We start from the raw sequence: 22587 nt of genomic DNA, 5'->3' as shown, positions 1-22587 counted from the left end.
TCACTTGGAGTCCCCATTCCCCCAAAATATTCTCCCAAGTCTCTATACCCCCTTTCCTGGGGAGGCTTGAGAATAATGTGAATACCGACCAAGCTCTTTGATTTTCAGTGTCCTAGAAACAATCAGGTTCTTAAAGGAAGAACTTTATTTAAGAAAAAGTAAAATAATTACATCTGCAAAATCAGGATGGAAGGTTAACTTTACAGGGTAATAAAAAGATTTAAAACACAGAGGATTCCCCTCTAGGCTCAGCTTCAAAGTTACAAAAAACAAATAAAACTACCTCTTAGCATAGGAAAAATTCACAAGCCAAAACAAAAGATAGCCTAATGCATTTCACTTGCCTACTTACAATTTTTGTAATTTTACCTGGATCATTCCAGGTATATTTTCAGGAGATGTTATCCCTGCTTGGCTTCTTTCTCTGTCAGGAGAGGTAACAAAGAGAGCACAAACAAAACCTTTCCCCCCTCCCCAGATTTGAAAGTATCTTCTTTCCTTATTGGTCCTTTTGGTCAGGTGCCAACCAGGTTATTTGAGCCTCTTAACCCCTTACAGGTAAAGCAATTTAGTACAGCTTCCCAGGAAGGATTTTATGTTACCTTTACAAGTTATTTCCCATAAAAATCTGAATTTAGTAAGTTAGATCACTATAATGTAAAAATGTAGTATTTTCCTATGTCTAGATGTTTTTGGCATGCCTCCAACTGAAAAGGTATTTAAAATGAAATTCTTCAAGTAATTATGTGATAATGGCTTGTACATGATTACATTTAATTAAATATCAGAGTGATTTTTTTCCTCATTTGTCTGGTAAAGTAAGAGAATTTTTGACATTTGGATACTTCTTGTGCCAAAATCAAAGGGCTTTCATAAAGTGAAACATCTCACTATTTGAAAGCTCTAAGGCCATTTCTTTCTGTGATATTATTAATGTTATAACCATTTGATCCAATCCTAGAGGGCACATTACAATTAACTACAGGGATTCATTACCTAATATTGCTTAACAAAAATCTTACATTGTCAGTCATGACCCTCATATCCTTACTGTTATTTCTAATATCTTCAGAGAGAAAAGAAAATCAAGATTTGACACTTTTCAATTCATAATCTTAGCATTAAGGATCCAGACCTCTGGTTAATGATATGTCTGCCCTAAGAAACAAAACAATATCCTCTCTGCATCATACAGTGCTGTGTCTTCTAAAATGACTGTTTACAGTGCATAAAATTGGTTTTAAGGAGACTGAGATGTCTTTGGAACTAATCTGAAGGTATGTTAAACTATCAGTCTTGTGAAAAGATCAGCTACTGAGCAGAGGCTTGAGGCAGGAAATACAAAGTGAATTTCTATGGTCTGTGCTGTGCAGGAGGTCAGACTAGATGATCACAGTGGTCCCTATTGGCCTTAAAAACAAATTTGTGAAGAGTAACACTTTTTTCTATGCTATAGATATTTAGAAAATAGATTTTCACATGGTGTAGCAAACAAGATACAGTAGTCAAATTAATCCCTGCTATATTTTTGTTCACTTTGTTGGTACTTACTCAGGACTATGGTGTGGAAAATGCTAAGGGCAGCAAGGATCTTCTAGCAGCGACATGGGCTATCTGGAGATCAGACTGCAATGGGTTGAATGAGAGGGAGGGAAAAGTACATCCTGGGCACTGATCTGTTGGGGTTGGTGGGAAGTAACAGGACTTTTGGACTAACCCACCCATGAGCAAGTATTGGCACCTTGCAGGGTTGGGTGAGTCTTCCTGATTCATTGTAGCAGGTGTTTCTTGTTAATTTCACTCTGAATACAAGGGAGATGGAAATATCTCTTTAGTGAGAAAGTGTTAAGGTAGAGAGTTCTCCACAGGAAAACTCTAGAAGCAGCCCGGGTTAGAGAGAAAGCTTGGGCTGATTACTTTTTATTGTTTATAGAGCCATCAAGAAACCCACATTGCAGAACTGGTAAAGATTGACTCCATATAGGGCTCATCTTCACTGCTACAGATTAAGTGAGTACTGTGAGGTAATCCATTTGAGCTAGCCTTTCTGGAGTGAGCATGCAGGGAAAGTGACATACTGTGAAATGCTCCACCTATGCAGAGGGACTGGACTACCAGCTGATGAGCTGTAATTCAAATGGCTGCATTCACACTGTACTATTATTTCAAGTGTCAGCAGCACTCATGCTTCAACCCCTCCCCGATAGACTAGCTAGCTCAAGTTTAAAGAGCTATGTCAGGTGCTGGTTTGTGCCCAACCCATAAAGGGCCCACTGTCATGCACCAAGTGTCTTTCTAAGCACACGGTTTTATTAACCAAACAGAGACATAAATCAACACAAAAACAGTTCCTCAGCCCACCCTAGACTATATGTCACAGGGGAATTTCTCCTTTGGCTTTCTCAGTTCTTTCTGCTTGAGGACCTACCACAGGAGTGTCCCTTGCTCTTTAAACTGAGCACTGTGTCCCAGGGCTTTCTTCTTAGTGGCCCTTCCCCAGCAGATTCCCACTGCCTCTTTCCCCCCAGGGACTTGGGTAGCTTTTCCCAGAGAAGACCCCCTTCTTTACTGACAGCCTGGCTTTTTATAGCCCCACTTACTGCCTTGCTCTCAATTTGCAAACTGGAAGCCCCTTTTCTAGCACACGGAAGCTGGACCTATTTCAGTTACATGGGCCAGCTGCCCTATGACACACCATTTAACTTGAACTAGACATGGGGGCCAGGTGCTGGATTATGGGCAAAACTTGAGTTACAAAGCAGTGAAACCACACCCATAGTTGGCGAGATTCGCTGCAATGCTCTGGAATGTCAGAGAGTCAAAGGCAATTAGCCTATATCAGAGAAACTGGCTAAATTCTGTTCTGATCATGGTGGGAATGTCAGCTACTCATACTGGTTTAAGAAGGAAAGATCAGCTGAAGGTCAAATACTAACATAGTCAGATTTTTTCCCCGAAGTTTGAAGATATACTGCATGAGAAGAATTTCCAAATGACTTCCAGTTTTAATGTTATTTCTCAATGTTTTATAGAGGAGAATGATTTTAAAATGTATACATGGGATGACATTGATAAGTGATCCACAAGTAAATACAGTCAAGCTATGAACAGTATGTTGTATTAATAAGAAATGGACACTGGAGTGGATATGCTGTCTAATTGGACGAAACATAGATGCTTCAGAATTGTAGTTTTCAGTAATATTCATCTTTTGAAAAACAACAACACTTTCTGAGATATGGTTTACCATTCTGTCATTAGCTCATACCATTGTACATGTTATATACAATCATGTCGTGTTCTGAGATTACTAGAATGTCAGAATGGCAATATGAGTTATGGATAAATTAACAGTCATGGTTTTAGCTCTTAAATTCCCTTGTTTTGAGGTTGCAACACAGCATTTGTATTTATGTAGTTTTAGTTTAAATATCCCATTCCTTTTCCTGCAAATTTCACTGACTTAAAGGAAAGTATACTTTGGTCTAATATCAGTTGCTAGATTTAGTGTGCAGGTGCTGGGTGGTATTGGTGACCTATGATGATCTGGTGGTGCCTTCTTGCCTTAAATTCTGTGAATCTAAAAGTAGCAGTTAAGCACATTAATGACCACTAGCACCACTATCATTACCACTCATTTAAGATTGAAGAAGACTGATTCATAATGAAAAATATATACATATATAGTAAGTTTCCATCTCTTTGTTGTGGTAACATGGGGTTTGTTATGCAGCTCAGCAAGAAAAGCTATATCACTAGGGAGGGAGAAATTAGAACCTGAATATTTTTCCATTTCTTTTTCCTTCTTAAAGAGAGGCAAGTTGCTGATTAAACTCCCAGCGGCTAGAAGGAACTTCAAACATCACTAGCATAATAAGAGATAGTCTGTTATAAAGATGTTTGGAAAGTATAAAAGACATATATAATAAAAATACAGCTTTTCTGAATTACTTGAACTACCAAAAGAGAGACAGGTTGCAGAGATACAAAATGTGCCAGGTTTTGAGTATTGATTGATGCTTAGCTACTGTATCAGATCCATGGCCTAATACAGTCAAGTTTCAGTCAATGGTTAGAATTCAAATCCCAGGACATCTCATCTGCAGCATTGATACTAATAGTTTCTTTGAAACTTGTCTCATCAGATCATCTTGGCTATAAATCACCTCAAATACTGTATTTTGAGTCTTGTGTTAAAAATTTATATTTGCTTTCGTTGAATAGTCTAGCTATTTAGTTTAATAGCAGGAACATTTGCCAAAACAGCAAGCTTTATGCAAATATTTCAGAGAATTAGTAGGGAAAAAAAAATCAAATTTAGAACTATGAGGAAGACAGTTGTTACTTTTCATCGGTTGCGTGAGTGTAAACAACTCGGAACTGCTCAAATTTCAAACAATAAATAGAATTACCTGCTCACAAGCAAGCAACACGGCCAAGAATTATTCACAGAAATGTGGAATGCTGAACAAATTCCAAAGTTTCTGCAATCTGTTCATGGAAAATTTACATACAAAAAGTAGGATTTATTTGTCCAACTGATTGATAAGAATGAGTTTTCCAAGAGCTCTGGAGCTGTGACCGTCTTTTTTTGTTCTGTTTTTGTACAGCACCTAGCACAACAGGCTCCTGGTTTATGAGTGAGGCTCCTAGGCTCTACTTTCATACACAGAATAAACAAAATAATAAATGTCTGTCCAAAGGCAGGACTAAGAGGACTCTGTCAACATTCCACTCAAGCTGTGTGGACACTCTGGTTTACTTATTTGGATAAGTCTACACTGGAGCTGGAGATGTGATTTGCAGCTCATGTAGACATATCTGTGCTACTTTAATCTAGTTATCTCACTAAAAATAGTGGTGAGGACGTAGCACCACAGGCTGTAGCATGGCCTGCACATGCCCTCCTGGCCTCCTGGGTACATATTCACTTGTGCAGTCCATGCTGCAGCCTGCACCATGGAGTCCTCACCACTATTTTCAGGATGACTATGAGCTACCAATGTGATGTGGCCATGAAAAAGACCAGTGCAGTCCTAGGATGTATTAGGTGAAATATTGCCAGTATAGATAGGGAAGCATTAGTTCCATTATACATGGCATCAGTGAGGCCTCATCTGGAACACTATGTGCAATTTGGTCTCCCAAATTTAAGAAAGATAAATTCAAACTGGAATAAGTGCAGAGGTCTACTAAGGTGATCCGAGGAATGGAAAATCTACCTTATGAGAGGAGACAAAGAGATTGGCTTGTTTAGCTTAATCAAAAGGAGGCTGAGGAGAGATCTGATTGGTCTCTATAAATGCATCAGAGGAATAAATACCAGGGAGGCAGAGGAGTTATTTAAGTTAAGTGCCAATGTGAACACAAGAACAAATGGATATGAACTGGCCATCAACAACTTTAGACTTTAAGTTAGACGAAGGTTTCTAACTATCAGAGGAGCGAAGTTCTGGAACAGCCTTCCAAGGGGAGCAGTGGGGACAATAAACCTAACTGGCTTAAAGACTGAGCTTGATAAATTTATAAAGGGGAGGGTATGATGGGACTGCCTACAATGGGATGTAGCCAATCTGTGACTGCTAGCAGCAAATATCTCCAACAGCCAGTATAAGGAGAAGGCTCTGAGTTACTACAGAGAATTCTTTCCGAGGTGTCTGGCTAGTGGGTCTTGCCCACATACTCAAGGTCTAACTGATCGCCATATTTGGCATTAAGGAATTTTCCCCTGGGTCAGATTGGCAGAGACTCTGGGAGGGTTTCACCTTCCTTTGCAGCATGGGGCATGGGACACTTGCAGATTTAAACTAGTATAAATGGTGGATTCTCTGTAACTTGAAGTTTTTAAATCATGATTTGAGAACTTCTGTAACTCAGCCAGATGCTAGGCGTCTACTTCAGGAGTGCTAGGCGTCTACTTCAGGAGTTCTGTGACCTGCAATGTGCAGAAGGTCAGACTAGATGATCATGATGGTCCCTTCGGGCCTGAAAGTCTATGAGTAGCCTTTGAGGACTACATGACAATATAAGCAAGTAACAAATATACATTTTACTGCAAATTTCTAAACACACACAACACCATGAGAGATACACAGGCCTATGCAAAAAACAATAAAACCCACATATAAAATTACTGCCTCAGTTTCCTCACCACTCCCAGAGCCCTTTGGGATTTGGTCAGTGTATTTTCAGGGGTCAGGATTGCTTCTTTCTCCTCAGCCTTGTTGGATCCCCTGTTTCTCTCTCTACAGGGCTGAGTCTATATTATAAAGTTGTAGTCCCCTGTGTCATGTGGCCACACTGAGTTGCTTCAGTTGCTTCAGCTGTTTGATTGTGAAATGTGACAGTCAGGGTCCAGAGACCCCCAAGGGGAGAACAGAAGGTTTCAACCCCAAAAATAAGCAGCTATTCAACTAATTGCATACTGTTATTGTATCATAAAATATAGCAAGTAAGATCTTTTATAAAAGTTTGTAATGTACTGAACTGGATGATTATAAGATATGCATACAGACTGGTTATGAATTTATGTGTTTGTGTATTTCCCCCTCTGACTAACCAGAAGCCATTATGGACTAAGAGACAAAAGTATTTTAAAAAAAACTATAATAAAGCAATGGGAGAAGAGAAGGTAATTTTATGATTTTGGAACATGCTGGCAACGGTGGATGCAGTCTTGTTATTTTTATGTTCTAATATAATTTTCTCCTATTAGGATTCCACTGTAATACTGTAATTGAAAGTAAATTTACATGAAAATAGTATTTCTGATGCAGAAAGTAAGACTACAGCAATCAAAATACTCTATAAACACAGCAAGCTACACATTATCTGCTTATGCAACTTGTGTTATATCTGAAGAAATCAATATCCAACAAAAACTTTGCTAAACTACTCTTGATATATTATAAAAAAAAAAACTAATGATTTTTCCAAGCCACAGCTTTTCAGAGACCAGAGTTACATAACCAGATTTTTTTAGGATACAGCTGCTTTCAAACAGTAGGCGTCGTGCTGGCAGTTATGCTAACACGTGGAGTCATCCCAAACCCTGTTAGTAATCATTTAAAAGATTTCAATAGTATTTAAAAGGACATTTCATTTAAAATGACTATGTCTTGGTTTGATCTAGTAATTAAGTGACATGACCTTGTCTTTTTAGTCAGTCTGAATTCCAGGATTTGTTTGCTAACTCATGACCTAATATCTTAATACACATCAAAGGAAAAGGATAGGAAGTTTAAGAGGAAGTTAAAACTTCATGACAGCATGCCTCAGAAGAACTCCTCTAGTTTGTACAAACCATTCAAATTTTAGTATTTCCTCTGGAGAAGGGTGGGGAGGGGAGACGGAGACATAAGGGGTGAACTCCACAAAGCAAATTAGTTGCCAAAGTTAGATGCCTATGTCCCCATGTGTGGCACTACTGCCATCCATAAAACTCCCACTTGGCTACTGCGTACCCCTGTAGGAGCCTAAATTCAATCAGCATTTAACTTTCCACTGTAAAATTTTCCTAGGCACCTAGGTTTTAGACCCTGGGACATTCACACTGCTGTTTCCCTCTAGGTACCTGGATGTCTATCTCCCGTCTAAGCCCCAGAGTGATTCATGAACCAGGGGACGATGGGAAGATAGTAGTCCAATGGCTAGGGCACTTAACTGCGTTGTGGGAGTCCCCAGTCCCTCTGCTCCACTCACTCATTATTTATTCACAGTGGAACAGATTCAACAAGAAAAACTGAGGGAGCCCTGCATCAGATTATCCCATAGCTCAGAAGCTAGGGCACTCTCCTGAAATGTCAGATACCCAAGTTCAAATACCTTCTCTACATCAGGGGGAGGGAGAAATTAACCTCAGTCTCCCACAGCCCAGGCAAGTGCTCAAACCACTGAGCTAAAAGTTGTGAGTGGCTTCTCTTCCAGCCTGTGTGTGTGGTGTGGGGCAGGTATCTAACATAGGGCCTAAATTGCCTGACTCCAGGCAGTGGGTTGTGTTCATGGATCTCAGAGACAGACACTTTCCTGAAGCCTGGATTTAGGCAACAATCTCAGAAAGAGGTGGAGCTTAGCACATTCCCTTTCATCAGCACTTCCCTTTGCTAGCTTAGGCAGCCTACACCCAGCATTTTGGGTTTTTTTATAGATTGCCTTCTAAGGCCCCTTTCTCCCCCCATTCGTTGTATGGGGAGCCTAACCGCCTAACTCAGCTTTGTGGATCACAGTGCTGTTCCTGTGAGTTTTTAAAGGCACCCAGAAGTTAGGCACTGTATCACTCAGTGCTGCAAAGCCTAAGTCCCTTCATGGATCCCACCCAAGGAGTCATGCTAGTCTTTCTTAATAAAGAAAATAACCTTCACAGCTGATTCTTAGTTGATCAGTCTTGGAGGTGTTAACAGTGAAAGAGACTGAACTATTCTGTTTCCTACTAATGTACAAGATAGACAAAAAGTTAATTCAGAAAATGTTTCCATGGAACAGGAAGACTGTGAAAGAGCACCTTAATTCCAACAAGCAGAGGACACACCATACCATAACTCACATCAGGCTGACACACTCATTGGCCCATGTCACTGTTGTCAAAAATCTGTATCTAAAAGGTGTCATGGAAGGTGTCATATGCAAATTATAAAACTCTGCTCATTAATATTATTGTGTGGTGTATGCACAGGTGGTGTATAAAGAACACTAGATGATTGCTAGAAATATGTTTTCAAAATGTGTTTGGCAAGCAGTGCCTAAGTGCAGCCTGTCCCAGACAAAAGAATACTGTGTTTGACTGGGTAGCCAATGTAAATTAAGTAAGGTTAGGCCAGAAATAATGAAAATATATTTACATAGAAGGTAAACAATGCCATCAAACTGGCAAGTGGCAGAGATGTCCACTTAATGCTCATGATCAGGGGACAGAGGCTGTAGCCCCATGAAGCCATCCTGGCTCCTGAAACAGAGACAAAGGACTTTGGAAAATATAAGTACAAATAAAAAGCCAATCTAAGTAATGCATACCTCTAAATCTCTCTGGACAATAGATCTAAATCCTGTGTAATGATCAATGCTCCCAAAGGGTTGTTTCATTACAACTAGCTCCCATTTGTAGTGTAGTGTTAGCAGCTGCAAGTATTTTTCAAAGAGCAATGGACAATTTATTCCAAGGCATGCCACATGCCTGCGTATACCTTGATATCCTGATTACAGTGGAATCTGACTCAGAACACTTGCAAAGCTTGAAGTGGGTACTTCAAAAATTGACTGATGCAGGCATGCACCATAAGAGGGAGATGTGTATTTTTCAGGCCGCTGAAGTCATTTACCTGGGACACAAAATTAATGTAACTGGCTTACATCAGGTAGAGGAGAAAGTATGGGCCATTACTGAGGTGGCCTCAGTGACCATAGGTGAGGCCTCATGTAGACTATGCTGGTCCATTTATGGGGAAAGCATATTTATAATAGTTGATGTTCATTCAAAATGGATTGGGGTATACATAATGCCCTCCTCTACAACTGAGCCTACTATCTGATAATAGTATTATCTAATACTACAACTATTATCAGAAAGTCATTATGCACCTGCTACTGATCAAGGACCACAGGTGTTTCCATTGTGCCGGTCCAGATGATTTCCTAAATTTGGATTTGTAATAGTAAGGTAAATATGCTAGAGAGGGCAGAATAATCCTTTTAATTGCTTGAAGATTAGGGTAATCTACTCCAACCTTTTAGTTAGGATATTTTGTTGTTATAGTATTAATGATTTAAGTTTATTGCTAATGATTTAAAGGAGGAGAAGTGTAAGGAAATTGTAGATATTTGTTATTCTTATTGCCAGCAGGTGGCCAATGTGAGAATAGCTATTTTACTGTTAGAACCCATAAGCATGCTCCAGGGGGTTGAGGGCATGTGTATGAAGAAGTTTTTCCAAGGCTAATTAGTTGTCTATGTGAACCTGTACCAGAATAAAAAGATCTCCTTTTTTCAGTTCTCATCTGTTTTGGGTCTCTGTATACAACAACAATACAGATTTTGCCAGCTTCAGAATACCATTACCCAAGAAGAGAATCATACCTAGTGATATGACATGAAAAGTTGGCAGTATTTCATTTATTCATTCATAACCCAACACTTGAGCTAAAATTAAAAACAGTTTTATAAATACATCCTATACAAGACTGCCTGTTTTCATAAAGCCTTGCACATTTTGGAAGAACTATTTCAAATTATATGCTTCATATGAATCTGCTGTAGTATTGTGCACGCGTTGGCCTGAGAGCCCATATAATGCATCACTGGTTACTGGAGCATTCTAGGGAAAATATGACTAAGAACAGCCTTGTCCCCACCCCTACATTTTTTCCCTTTAGCAAGTAAATTCATTTGGAAGTTTTCTTCTGCAACAGGTTCTGCAATAATTGGAAATGACTGATGCTTACATTTGCATGCTGGAGAATGTTATTGCTTCTCTGTTGTGAATACAGTATGGAATGATACATTTTATTCAAATATTTCCCCCTAGAGATAGAGGCATGATATTGTGAATTTATAAAAGGAATGCAAATCTTTTCAGAGCTCTCAATTTCTTTGAAATGTGTCTTTTATGAGTTTTGTTCTCTCTCCACTCCCCCTGAATGTTTCTCCTTTGGGAGTTTCAGATATTTCTTGGGCTTATGTTATGAACTTGTCATGTTTTTTATACGAAAGGAATTTATGAGTTAAGGGACAAGATTTTCCCAATTTTGTTGGTCACCTAGTTATATTGGAAAGGATGCACCTAGTCCACTTGAAAGTATTTGTTGGGAGGATGAGGGAAACTAATCTGGAAACCATGGGCTATGCAAGTGACCACGGTGAAAGTAACTTGGTTGGGATATGGGAAGAACTCACTGGGTGGAATCATGACCTCTGCCAAGTCAATGAGAGTTTTGCCATTGACTTCAGTGAAGCCAGGAGTTTCACCCTGTGCCTTTACTCAGAGGCTAAAAACAATGGTGAGTAGCAGTGGAGTTACACACTCTAAAGTAGCCTAGAGCAGACAGAAAAAGGTTGGTGAGGTTCATTTAAAACTATCTTGCTAATGAAGTACTTGTCTCCTCTGCTTATCTCCAGGGTGCCTTCCCGCCCCTCCTTCCTTTTATATTGCCTTGTTGATGAGCTCTCAGACAATTTCCTTCTTCCCCTTCCTCCAGTTTGCTCAACAGCTAATCCTCCTATTCATTCAAACTGAAGATAGGTGCTGAACCTTCTTGAAAGGAAGGTTAGGAAAATCACATAACATTTTTATGAATGTGGGATGAAATATTCATTGGAAATCCCACTCTCCCAGTTAAATTCATACCCATTTAATATATGGAGAAACAGGGACTCAAAAAGGATATGTGATTAATTGAGGTTACAAGTTAGTGACAGAACCTGTAGTGACTGGTTGTAAAGGCATGTGCCAGCCCTGCATGCCCCACATGCCACCCCTTCCCCTGCCCCTGTGGGACTGCAGGTATGCCCTGCCTTAGTTTGCAATTGGGGGCACTGTTGGTTGTTAAATTGAACCTAAGGCAAGGAGAAGCCAACACACACTAACCAAACAACATGTCCGCTTTTAATAAGGTCTCAGGACAGGTGTAATTACAATAAACAGTTCATCAGTACCCTAGTTCAGAGTTCTTAAAATTAATATTCACAAAACAAAGTCTGAGTTAAGTTTGACCAGTGTCCTGGATCCTGAGCAAGAGACCCTCAACCACTGCAGCCCGCATGACTCTTATTCCCCTCTCCCTGCTCTGCTTTCTGGTCCTCCTTAAATAGCTCAATACCAGAGTTGGGCAGGGAGACTTCTTGATTATCCTCAAGTTGCAGGTTGTATGCTCCATCTGGCCCTTAAAGGGGTAGTATATGTCTACAGTTAGAAACAGGAGAAGAACCCATGCGGATCTTTATTTCCTACCAACTCATGGCTGTGGGCATCTTAACTTCAATTAATGTATTGATTTCCCAATTTGTAAGACAGAGTTTTGGGGTGAATTCCATCACACACTGACATGAGCTGAAGGGCTCCCATTGAATACCACAGGCAATGATTGCCACCAAAGAGACTTACCTGGCAGGCATGGTAGTGTAGTGGATTAGAAATAAGGCAGGGCATTCAGAAGACTTTGGGTCAATGACAGACCAAGGTCGGACTCGTTATATGACCTAAGGCAAGTCATTTACTACCTGAACCTCTGTTTTTCCATCTCTCCAATGGGAGAAGTAATATTTCATTTCACAGGAATATGGTGAAGTCTAACAAAATAATACTTGTAAACTGGGGATATGTGAAAAACGTTATTAAAGCTAGTCCACAGTAGAAGTGGGTGTATCTACACTGCAATAAAACACTGGAAGCTGGCCCAGGGTCAGCTGGCTTGGGTGAGTGGGGCTCAGGCTGGGAGGCTATAAAATTGCAAAGATTTGTGTGCTTACAGTTAAGGACATGCAAATAGTCACATTCACATAAGTGGGACTATTCATACACTCATAATTAAGAGCTTGCATAAGTCTTTCCAGAATTGTGGCCTAAACCTTTACATACAAAAGGGCTTTCCACATTTTTGTATGCAGCAAAGTAGTTCTGATAACTCTTCTCACACCTCTAATTTTCATCACTAACTTTGGCATTAACCAAATATATATATATAATTTTCAATATAGCGCCATCAGAAGTAAGTGTTTAATTACTGGACTGTAATTTACATGATAAAGAATGGATGATGCTGACTGAACAAAGACTAAAAGAGCAATTCAGTATTTCCCCAAGTAGGCTTTGAACAGAAGTGTAAACATGTGTACAATTCAGATATAATTCTGCTATTTATGGGCTAGTCATGGTGCCACAGATAAAGGGCCTGAGGGTTGGGAGACTGGGGGTTCGAGCTTCAAAAAAAATGAAAAAGCTTTGTATTGTAATTGGGGGGTGGGGTTCTCACGGATGCTACGTGGCTCCCATTCCCCAGTCTCACCTCTCCCACCAATGAATGATGCCACCACCAGAGAAAGCAGATATACCCCCAGTTTAACTGGGATAATAAATTCCTCTCATTTTTAAGAAATTAAATTGAGCTAAAATGAGAGATATGATAATAGAGTGAAGCCAAGAGCATCTGATCACTAAAGCAAAGAATCAGCCTGATGGGAGCAGCACAGCAGAAAATGGTGACTTGTTAAATCACGTGTAGAAACTGCTTACAAATATGCCAGCCATAGCACCAATCCTGCAAGCACATATTTAACTTTGCACACAGAAGTAGCAACCTTGACTTTGTCATTATCACAAATTGCAGACATGCTTAAGTGTTTGTAGGATTAGGGCCCATGTTTCCATTTCAGTTTTTTTAAACCTCTCTGTACAGATATTCATCAGTTAAAGAAGTTTAGATGTCTTGTTTAAAATATGCCACTATTCATTCACATCCCTGTCAGTTTCTAGAAACTCCTTGAATCACACTGATCCTTAGCTGAAGGGGTTTCTTTCCACCCCTCCCCCCTCCATATAAAGTCCTTTGTGGAGAGATGTGAATATTTTGCTAATGAGGTCTAACATTCACCATCACATCCATACATTTGTTTCTGCATGATTTGAACCATTACCTTATTTGCCCTCAACTCCATTTTTGTCCTCTCCTGCCATGCACTTCTCTATATTATAAGCAGATAATAGTCATGTTAATGCTGAACCTAAAACATAGGTGAAGGGTTGGGAGAACACAAAAACTGATGGGATTAATCAAAGAAAAAATAGGAAATACCAGAATTAAGGTTGTCTCTGCAAACTTAATTCAACTCCCTTGTGCTTATGCAATATGACACAGTCTTTAATTACAGGATCACATTTTTTTTCCCCAACTCTGTCAGTGCATAGGATAAACTTGCTCTGGGGATAAATCAAGGTTGTGTGTTGAAGGATGCTGTTGTCTGTATTATTATTTGTATTACCATAATAGCTAAGAGCCCTAGTCATAGGCCAGGACTCCCTTACGCTAGGTGCTGCACACACAGAACAAAAGGATGGTCTCTGTCCCAAGGGGTACAATCTAAGAATAAGGTGAGAGACAAAAGATGGGGATGGAAGTACACGGAAACAATGAGACAGTACTGGTCAATGTGATAGGCAATCGTTTCTACACACAAAATCAGTTTTTTGTAGGCATCATGGCAAAGCAGGGTTTTGATAAGGGATTTGGAGATGGACAATGAAGTAGCTTCATGGATATTTACAGGAAGTTCCTCCCAAGCATGTGAGGTAGCATGGGAGAAAGCATGAAGGTTCTTGTCTGAAAACATAACAAATGTGTGATGGAGGCTGGTATCAAGGGAGGTTTCTTTCCTCCCCCCACTGCCATTCCCTGTTACCTTCTGCCCCAAAGCCCAAGACTTCTGTCTCCTTGTCCAGCCAGTCCCAGTTTTCTCCTCCTAGTTCTTCAACCAATCTCTCTCCTCCCCCACAACCTCCAGTCATCCTCCACCCCCACCCCCACCACACCCCTACTGGCTCCTACTCCCAGTCTTGTTTCCTGGGCTCCACATCCTATCTGAGTCTCCCTCCCCACCTCCTTGTCATAATATTTGTTCACCTTGTTCCAGTTCTCCTTTCACCCCAGCCTCTTATCAGATCTGTCTCCCTTTCTCCAACCTCTGTTCCATCCTCTACTGGTTCCCGATTCCAGTCTCCTTGTCCAGCCAGTCTCCCACACACTCTGTTTCTAATCTCAGTGTCCCTTCAAAACCTGGCACCCAATCCATTTCCCTCCCCTGACTCTGTCTACTTACCCAGGCAGTCCAAGCATCCCCTCTTCCACCACCACCCTCAGCTCTTAGTCCCAGTGTCCTTTACCAGTCATCCCAGCCTCCTCTCTCACTTGACTAGTCTCATCGCCCAACAAGCCACAGTGTCCCCAACCACTTCTTCCAAATATAATTTATCTCCCTTACCCATCACCTCCAGTCCCAGTCTCATCATGCCCCTTATCCTAATCTATTCCCCCCCCTCTCGCATGCAGATCTTGTTCCCTCTTCATTTGAGTCAGATGGCTTCCTCCTCCACTGCCTACATCCCAACATGGAGGTCACTGAGAGAAAAGGAGAAACAGGCTCTCTACTCCCAGTTCTAGTGCCTGGTCCCACCCCAAGGCAGAGCAGCAATTACAGGGAAAATCCAGCTTTATCTTTATAGCTCTGATCATCAGTCACTCTGAGGTATGGCACATGTGCAGTTTGGTCAGGACCCAATCCAAGAGCTGGGAAGCTCTGCAGGATGCTCAAGAAGAACAGACTCTTTGAAGAGTTAAGTTCTGAAACTCTAAGAAGTCTCTGCTAAACGTATATGAACTGAGATTTTTCAAAGGCTTATAACTTAGCCAAATTTGGGTAGAATTTCCCTGGAACAGCAAAAGGGACATTCTTGACACAAAGGCCAACCCTCTGCCCAAATTCTCAGCAATAGACTTTCTCAAAGAAAAGGTTCACAGATTTCTTTAATTAAAAATATATATTTTTACCTATCCTTGTTATTGGAAGTGGCTAAACCATTATGAAACTTTCAAAAAAGCTCAAACCGAGAGACACCCAGCATGGATAATTTCACCCCAAAGGCATGGGTGGTGGGTCGCATAGACTGAGGAAGGCTTTGCCTCCTCAAACAGCCAGGCATGACCGCACCCCCTGCCGTGACGCTCCCTGTGTGTCCGTCCAGTCCTCCAGCTCCAGCCCTGCCTGCCCTCCGGGGCTGGGGAGGCTAGGGCCATGCCCCACCCTCCCTACCGGTGCTCCTGGGGGGCTAGCCATGGGACTGAGCCAGTGGCCACCATTGGGGGGGCCCCTCTGGGCTCCAGGAGGGGAGGGGAAGACTCAGCTGGAAGGGGTGGGGCTAGGGGCTAGCCTCTCCCAACTGGCAGTTCATGCATCACCCATGCCCAAAGGGTTTCAGTTTTGGAAAAGTTATAAGCAAATGAAAACAGGGTCTAGTAGGCAGTGTTGGACAACCTTAATAATAGGCAGTACTACCAGCCCTGCGTATAATACCTAGAATTTTTATTTTTAAGGTCAACATAGAGTGCATTATGATCAGCCTAAGAATCCAGCTTCAGATTTAAGTCTGCAATTGCAGGCCTTACTGTTTGTGATGGGGTGCACTCACCTCTTGAGCACCTCCTAGCAGCTGGGTGTGGTACTGGAATCTTTTCTCCCCCAAATCGCACTGCAAGCTGCCAGCCAACCTTGGTGGGTCTTCAGTGGCTTGGCCCTCCAGCTGAGTCACGTAGTCCAGATGAACCTCTTCCAAGGTATTAAAGAGTCCAATAAATGAACAGCACCATTGTCCTAACTCAAGTCTTCACCCCCTGCTTTGGAGGCTTTAAATTCAGCCGTTTGTTTGGGCTTTCAGATGAGCCTTTTCCAATTCTTGGAGTTTATGCCACTTTATCTGTGGGTTCCAACCTGGGGACACTATAGATTGCAGCTATGCACTACTTGATTTCAGTTCATTGCTACTTCTTCCATGGACCTCTGCCTACCTGGCCCCTTTTCACTTCACCCTTATCTCAGGTTTAAGGTTCTTAGGTCCTCTCTCTCCCTGCAAACTCAGCCAGAAACAAACTCTGGTTATCCCACAAGTGCCTTTGATCGGATAGAAACTCCCTTCCTTACCCCCTCTGATCACAGCTAAGAATCATCCTGCTAAGCCCCTGCAGCTCCTTTTATCTTTGCCTGCTGGGCTCTGATTGGCTTTCTGTGAGGCCTCTCTAGGCAGGCCTGGAGGACCCACCTTCATGGCTCCTTTCCTGTCACTTTGCTGCTTCCTGGGTGGGGGTAGGAGGACCACAGGCCTTCTATAGGGTGCCAAATATACCCAGATGCCAGATATACCACGTCACACTTATTTTAGGCTTGGATCCTACCTTGGGATACACTAACACAGACCTCCTGTATTCCATAGGAATCCCACTACAACCAGCAGTACTCCACACAAACACTAGATCCATGCCAGCTGATTCCAAAACAACAGGGGCTTTAAGCGATATAAAAAGACCACGTGTTATCCTACATCTCTCCCATTATGCCAGCTGGATCAGCAGGGTGAGACCCATTTTCTTGAAATGCAATGAGGAAAAGACAGGAGGCAGTGCCTTTTGGGCCCAGGGCCCACAGTAATGGAATTCTTTTCCCCTTCCCAGAAGCAGAGGTGTATCATTAACTGTTAGGAGTTTTCAGTCTTCCACAGTAGGTTTTAAAATTAGGAACATTAGTTTAAAACATGAAATCCCAATAAACATACATTTTAAAATTTGGATCATATCAATTTCCTCTGATTGTTTGTTTGTGATTCAAGATTTGCTGATCACTAGCACTAGTGAAGTTGGTAATTTTCCAAGGAATTTAATTAATACTCAGTAAAAGAGGTGCCTTGAGGAGTGCACTTTAACACAACACTGTTATAATGCACCAGGCCATTTCCCTACTCAGAGCAAGTAGCTGTGCAGCTTTTTGCTACTCCCACAACCAGAGAAGCTGTGGAACACTTCCTTTCCTCTCTCCCTCAAGTTCAGGGCCCTGGAAGAACCAATAAATAAATCATGCATTGAAGACAGGACTGATAATGCATAGCAACTAATTCCAGTTACAAATGTCATTAAATCCTAACCTTTATTTTTGTAATCAGTTATTCACACCAAAATGTGTTCATTCAAAAAATGTAAGTTTCACATTTTATCTCAAAATTGCCTTTGCATTATTTAGTCTGGTTCTTCTTTATTATTATTAATAATATTTATTACAGTAACATCTCGAGGCCTCAGTCAAGATTAAGCCCTCCATTGTGGTAGGTACTGCATATCCGTATAGTAAGAGACGTTCCTTGCCCTGAAGAGCTTACAGTTCAAGTCCCTGACCCTCCAAGAATTTATGTATGTGCTTAACTTTAAAAAAACAAGGGGACTAGCCATAGGAAAAGGGACTACTGTCAAATTCAGTAAAACATTTAGACAGGGTCTTAAGTCTCACTGAATTCAAATCCTCCACTAAAATCAGGATTGAATTCAATGGTACATAATATATGGTAAAAGTACTTTGCTGAATAAGGGCCCCAAGATGCTAATGAGGCAAGATAGGGTAAATTACATTTTACAGACATGGTGCAATTCACTTGTGTAAATTTCAGTTCACACTTGTACAATGCAGATATTTTTGTTAATGTTTTAAAAAAATGTTTATTCCCTTTGAAAATGAGTATTTCCTTTTAAATGAATACTTATGAAGTAGCCTTTGCCTAACCAGGAGCCTGGCTAATATTTTTATCACATATCCAGACATTTTTCTAACCTCATTTTCTTTTCTGCTGACCTTGAAGTTATTTTTTTTTCTTTTTGCAGTATAAAAATCAAGTGAATATTAGGTGGTCAAAACACTGTACTAATATATTCCAATGATGTACTAATATATTCCCCATGGATTAATTAAGAAGAAATATAGAATTTGCCATTGTACAGGATTTCTCCACAACCTTGTCTTTTATAAAGAAAAGTTTTCTAAAAATGTTGATCTATTAACTTTACTATCCTTTCATATATTAAAAATGCCAAGTTAATTTCTCCTTATGTATCTTGAACTAGTACTGTGGAAATCAAGACAACCCAGATAAATAATTTCTTTTGAATAATAAGATTAATTTGTGAAGAGATACTTATATTATTAACTTGTAAGCAGATACAAACAAGTTGAATTTTAGACAAATCATTATTCATAATTTTCTTTTTTACTTGATGACTGATAAAGATGCAAGTAAAACAAGTAATTCCTGCAATCAACCATGGTAAAACCATTTTTAGATCTGTGAGATAATTGAGGGGAAAGTGATTATCCAGGACATGTGCCTTCTCAGTTTCTTCAGTGGAGCCTAAGATGATATTGTATAGGAGACTGGAGATGAAGGGCAGAGTGTCTCTTCCATGAAGATACCCTACTGGAATGCCCAGTGACAAATCAGTCCATAATCTTAGAGACATATGTGCCTTTAACTGCATGAGTCATTCTACTGAAGTAAGTTTTGACAATGAATTTAGTGATGGCTGAAGTATTGATACAATTCAGTGTTGCCAACTCTTGCAGTTTTATCACAAGTCTCAGAATATTTGATCTTAAAACCCCAGCTCCTAGAGGCTTGTGAATCCATAAGAATCTCAGCTTTCATTAAGAAAAAAAGTTTATATTCCTTGTTAGTGTAGAGAAAAGCTTGAAAATGTGATGTAAGTACACTCTAGCAGTCCAAAAACCACAGGTAAAAAAACAGGTATTTTATTTTCTGTTACTTTAGAGACAAATCCCTGATTGGAGAGTGAGCAGGGAAGTAAACACAGTAGGAATTGTTCCTCTTGTTAGAGCCTCTGTCAGGTATTCTTACTACACTATATATTCTCATTTTTGTTCATCATGATGGATATGTGATATCCCCCAATACTGATTTTGCAAATAATACAAACTTACAAAGAATTTCATAAAACTGGCTTTTACCATACTGTATATACACTATACATAATTGCATGGTTAGCAGGCTTTAAATTTTCAAAACAAGGTTTTTTCTCCCAATTTGCAAATTTCAATTAAATCTCACCTTCCATTAAATGTTTTAGGATGCCGGCCATTGCAAAACTAGCTGCTGAATCACCTGGGATAAGAGTGTAAACTACACCACACCCAATGTCCAGTTTAGAAGTTAAAACTCAGATTCCAAAGCCCGAAGGGACCATTGTCCCTGTATATAACACAGGGCCATAGAACTTCCCCAAAATAATTCCTAGACCATATATTTTAGAAAAACATCCAGTCTTGATTTTAAAAATGATCAGTAATGGAGAATCCAAGACCCTTGATAAATTATTCCAATGGTTAATTACCTTCACTGTTACACCTTATTTCCAGTCTGAATTTGCCTAGCTTCAACTTCCAGCCACTGGATCATGTTACACCTTTCTCTGCTAAATTGAAGAGCCCATTATCAAATATTTGTTCCCCCTGTAGGTACTTACAGACTGAGATCAAGTCATCTCTTAACCTTCTTTTTGTTAAGCTAAATAGATGGAGCTCCTTGAGTCTATCACTGTGAGACAGGTTCATTCTTGTAGGTCTTCTTTGAACCCTCTCCAGTTTTTCAACATGCCTTTCCTTTTTACATTGTAGACACCAGAACTGGACAGAGTGTTCCAGCAGCAGTATCGGTGCTGGAACAAGTTGTATAGTGGGGGTGCTGAGAGTCATTGAACCAAACTGTAAACCCTGTATATAATGAAAACCACTTCAAGCCGGGGGGTGCTACAGCACCCGCCACACTCCTAGTTCCAGCACCTATGAGCAGTGGTCACACCATTGCCAGAAGTAAAATAACCTCTCTACTCCTACTTGAGATTTCCCTGTTTCTGTATCCAGTGATTGTATTAGTCCTTTCGGCTTCAGCATCTCACTGACAGCTCATGTTTCTACCTCGTAGGGTCCTAGAACCCAGGTAGCAGCCCAAGCCCAATGTCTACACCTCAATTAAACCGCACCTTAGCACAAACCCCACGATCCTGAGCCTGCTGACATGGGCCCGCCATGGGTATTTAATTGCAGTGTAGACATACCCATGGTGCGCTATCCTCCTCTCAGTGGACAGTGTGTAGAACAAACACATAGTGAGGGAGTAATACTATATATGACTTTAACACCAGTGTAATATCACACAAAGCATTTACATCTCTCTTCCCTCTCTAGGTTAAATCTGAAAAAAAATATTCATAGTATTTTTACCCTACTTTACCACAAAATCCTTAAGCCTTTAAAATAAAAATTATAGTATGTCTCTGGTGAGAGTATAAATCTAAAATCGAATTCATTTCTAGGAATATATATTTATATTTCTGCAAGGAGTGACTAGGCAGGAAAGATTTCTCTATATTTTTGATTCTCTCATCAACTAAGCACTAAGGCATAACTTTCACAGAACATTTGATGGAAATAATAGAGATTTTACACTTGTAATAGATAGCATAACTTACATTGTTTATACACATGAGACATGCACAACGACATAAATAATGGAGCGGGGAAATATCCAAAAAATGAGATGCAGCAGAATGTGTTGTCATATGGTGCATTTTAATCTACACTTAGACCATCTTTTTCTTATTGGACAAACAAGCAAAAGGTCAGGATCTCAATTTCTATTTTGTGTTTCACTTCCACATTCTGAAAATCATTTGTTATATGTGCAGCAAATTGAGAACAAACAAATTGTTAGCAATTTGAGCAGCATTAAAAATGCTAGTGCACTGCATTGCTCATGCTGTTACTGGAGAAATAGTATATAGAGTAATAAAAGACTGACTCCTAATGCAAATGATGTTATAAGATGACTGAATTATGGTTCATATGCCATCCTAAATCTATCATTTCCTGTTGAGTACTTAACCATGCAACCTTAACATTACCTTAACATTCAGAAAAGTATTAAAAATGTTAAGGTTACAAAATCAAACATTTACAAGTTAGGAAATAACAGAATTGAGATTGCCTCTGCTAATGACCCACATTAGACAATTAGTTTAGATAGATAGATATATACATAGATAATATTCACTCTGGAGCACATGTGCTGCTATATTAATAATTCCATAAACCTCATAGAAGTCCACTGACATTTCAGAGGTATTATCTGGACAAATTAATGACTGAAGCTGGGTGAATTTGCATTAAGTTGTACAAGCATATGTCAAATTGAGAGCATATATTCTAATTAACCACAGTACAGCAGGGAAGAAAAATTATGAGTTAGATTGTGCCTGGTTCTTACACAAGTTTGTGCAGGGACAAGAATGCAAGGGGCTCTCTCTCCCCATATCCCTCCTCTCCCCCAGCTACCTTTGGTCAGGAACAATTACAGCTCCTGTGCCCAGGGGAGTGTAGAGACTGCTCACTTCTATTATTAGATATTTGATTATGTGATAGAGCTTATGGGCCTACCAAGAATGGGACCCCATTCTACTAAACACTGTTTGAACATGACATAAGGGACAGTCCCTGTTGTAAAAAGCTTACAGTCTAAAGAGAGAAGACAGACAAAGCTTAGGGGAACAGGGATACAACATATAAGTAAAGTAATTGCTTGAAAAGTTCATAACAGTTCTGTGGTTTTGGGGACAGAGGGTTGTTTGTGTGTAGGGGGAAGGAGGGTATGTTATTTAAATTATTTGTGTGGCACTTTGTTAGGAATCTGTTAGCTAAAAAAAAATGGAAGAGAAAGGGGCTGTAGAAGGGAGGGAGGGAAAGTCAGGAAAAAAAGGAGGGGAAAATAGTGGCAGGTGGAGTGTGCAACTAACCCTCCAGTTGGGATTTTGCCCCCTGAGTACAGACATGTGACAGTTTTGGATAAAAAAAAATGTTGCAAGAAAAATGCCTGGTCTGTTCAATCAAAATGTTTCATTAATTGGTCTCAATTTTGGTGAATTGTTTTGGTTGAAATGAAAACAATTCAGAACTGTCAAAACAAACCACCTCACTATTGTCAAAAATGAAACATTTCAATTTTTCAGG

At 40.2% G+C, this 22587-nt stretch overlaps 1 long non-coding RNA gene across 1 annotated transcript in view; it reads right to left on the bottom strand.

Moving 5' to 3' along the window:
- Positions 1-16683, bottom strand: part of LOC123371921 — a 69870-nt gene extending 53187 nt beyond the window's left edge. The window contains exon 1 of the long non-coding RNA XR_006580011.1: positions 16166-16683. This is a non-coding gene — a long non-coding RNA (uncharacterized LOC123371921). The remainder of the gene's footprint in view (positions 1-16165) is intronic.
- Positions 16684-22587: the final 5904 nt, after the last annotated feature.

The sequence above is a fragment of the Mauremys mutica genome, chromosome 5, assembly GCF_020497125.1.
Source record: "Mauremys mutica isolate MM-2020 ecotype Southern chromosome 5, ASM2049712v1, whole genome shotgun sequence".
In the NCBI taxonomy this organism is placed as follows: Eukaryota; Metazoa; Chordata; order Testudines; family Geoemydidae; genus Mauremys; species Mauremys mutica.
This window is presented reverse-complemented; position numbering and strand designations above follow the sequence as displayed.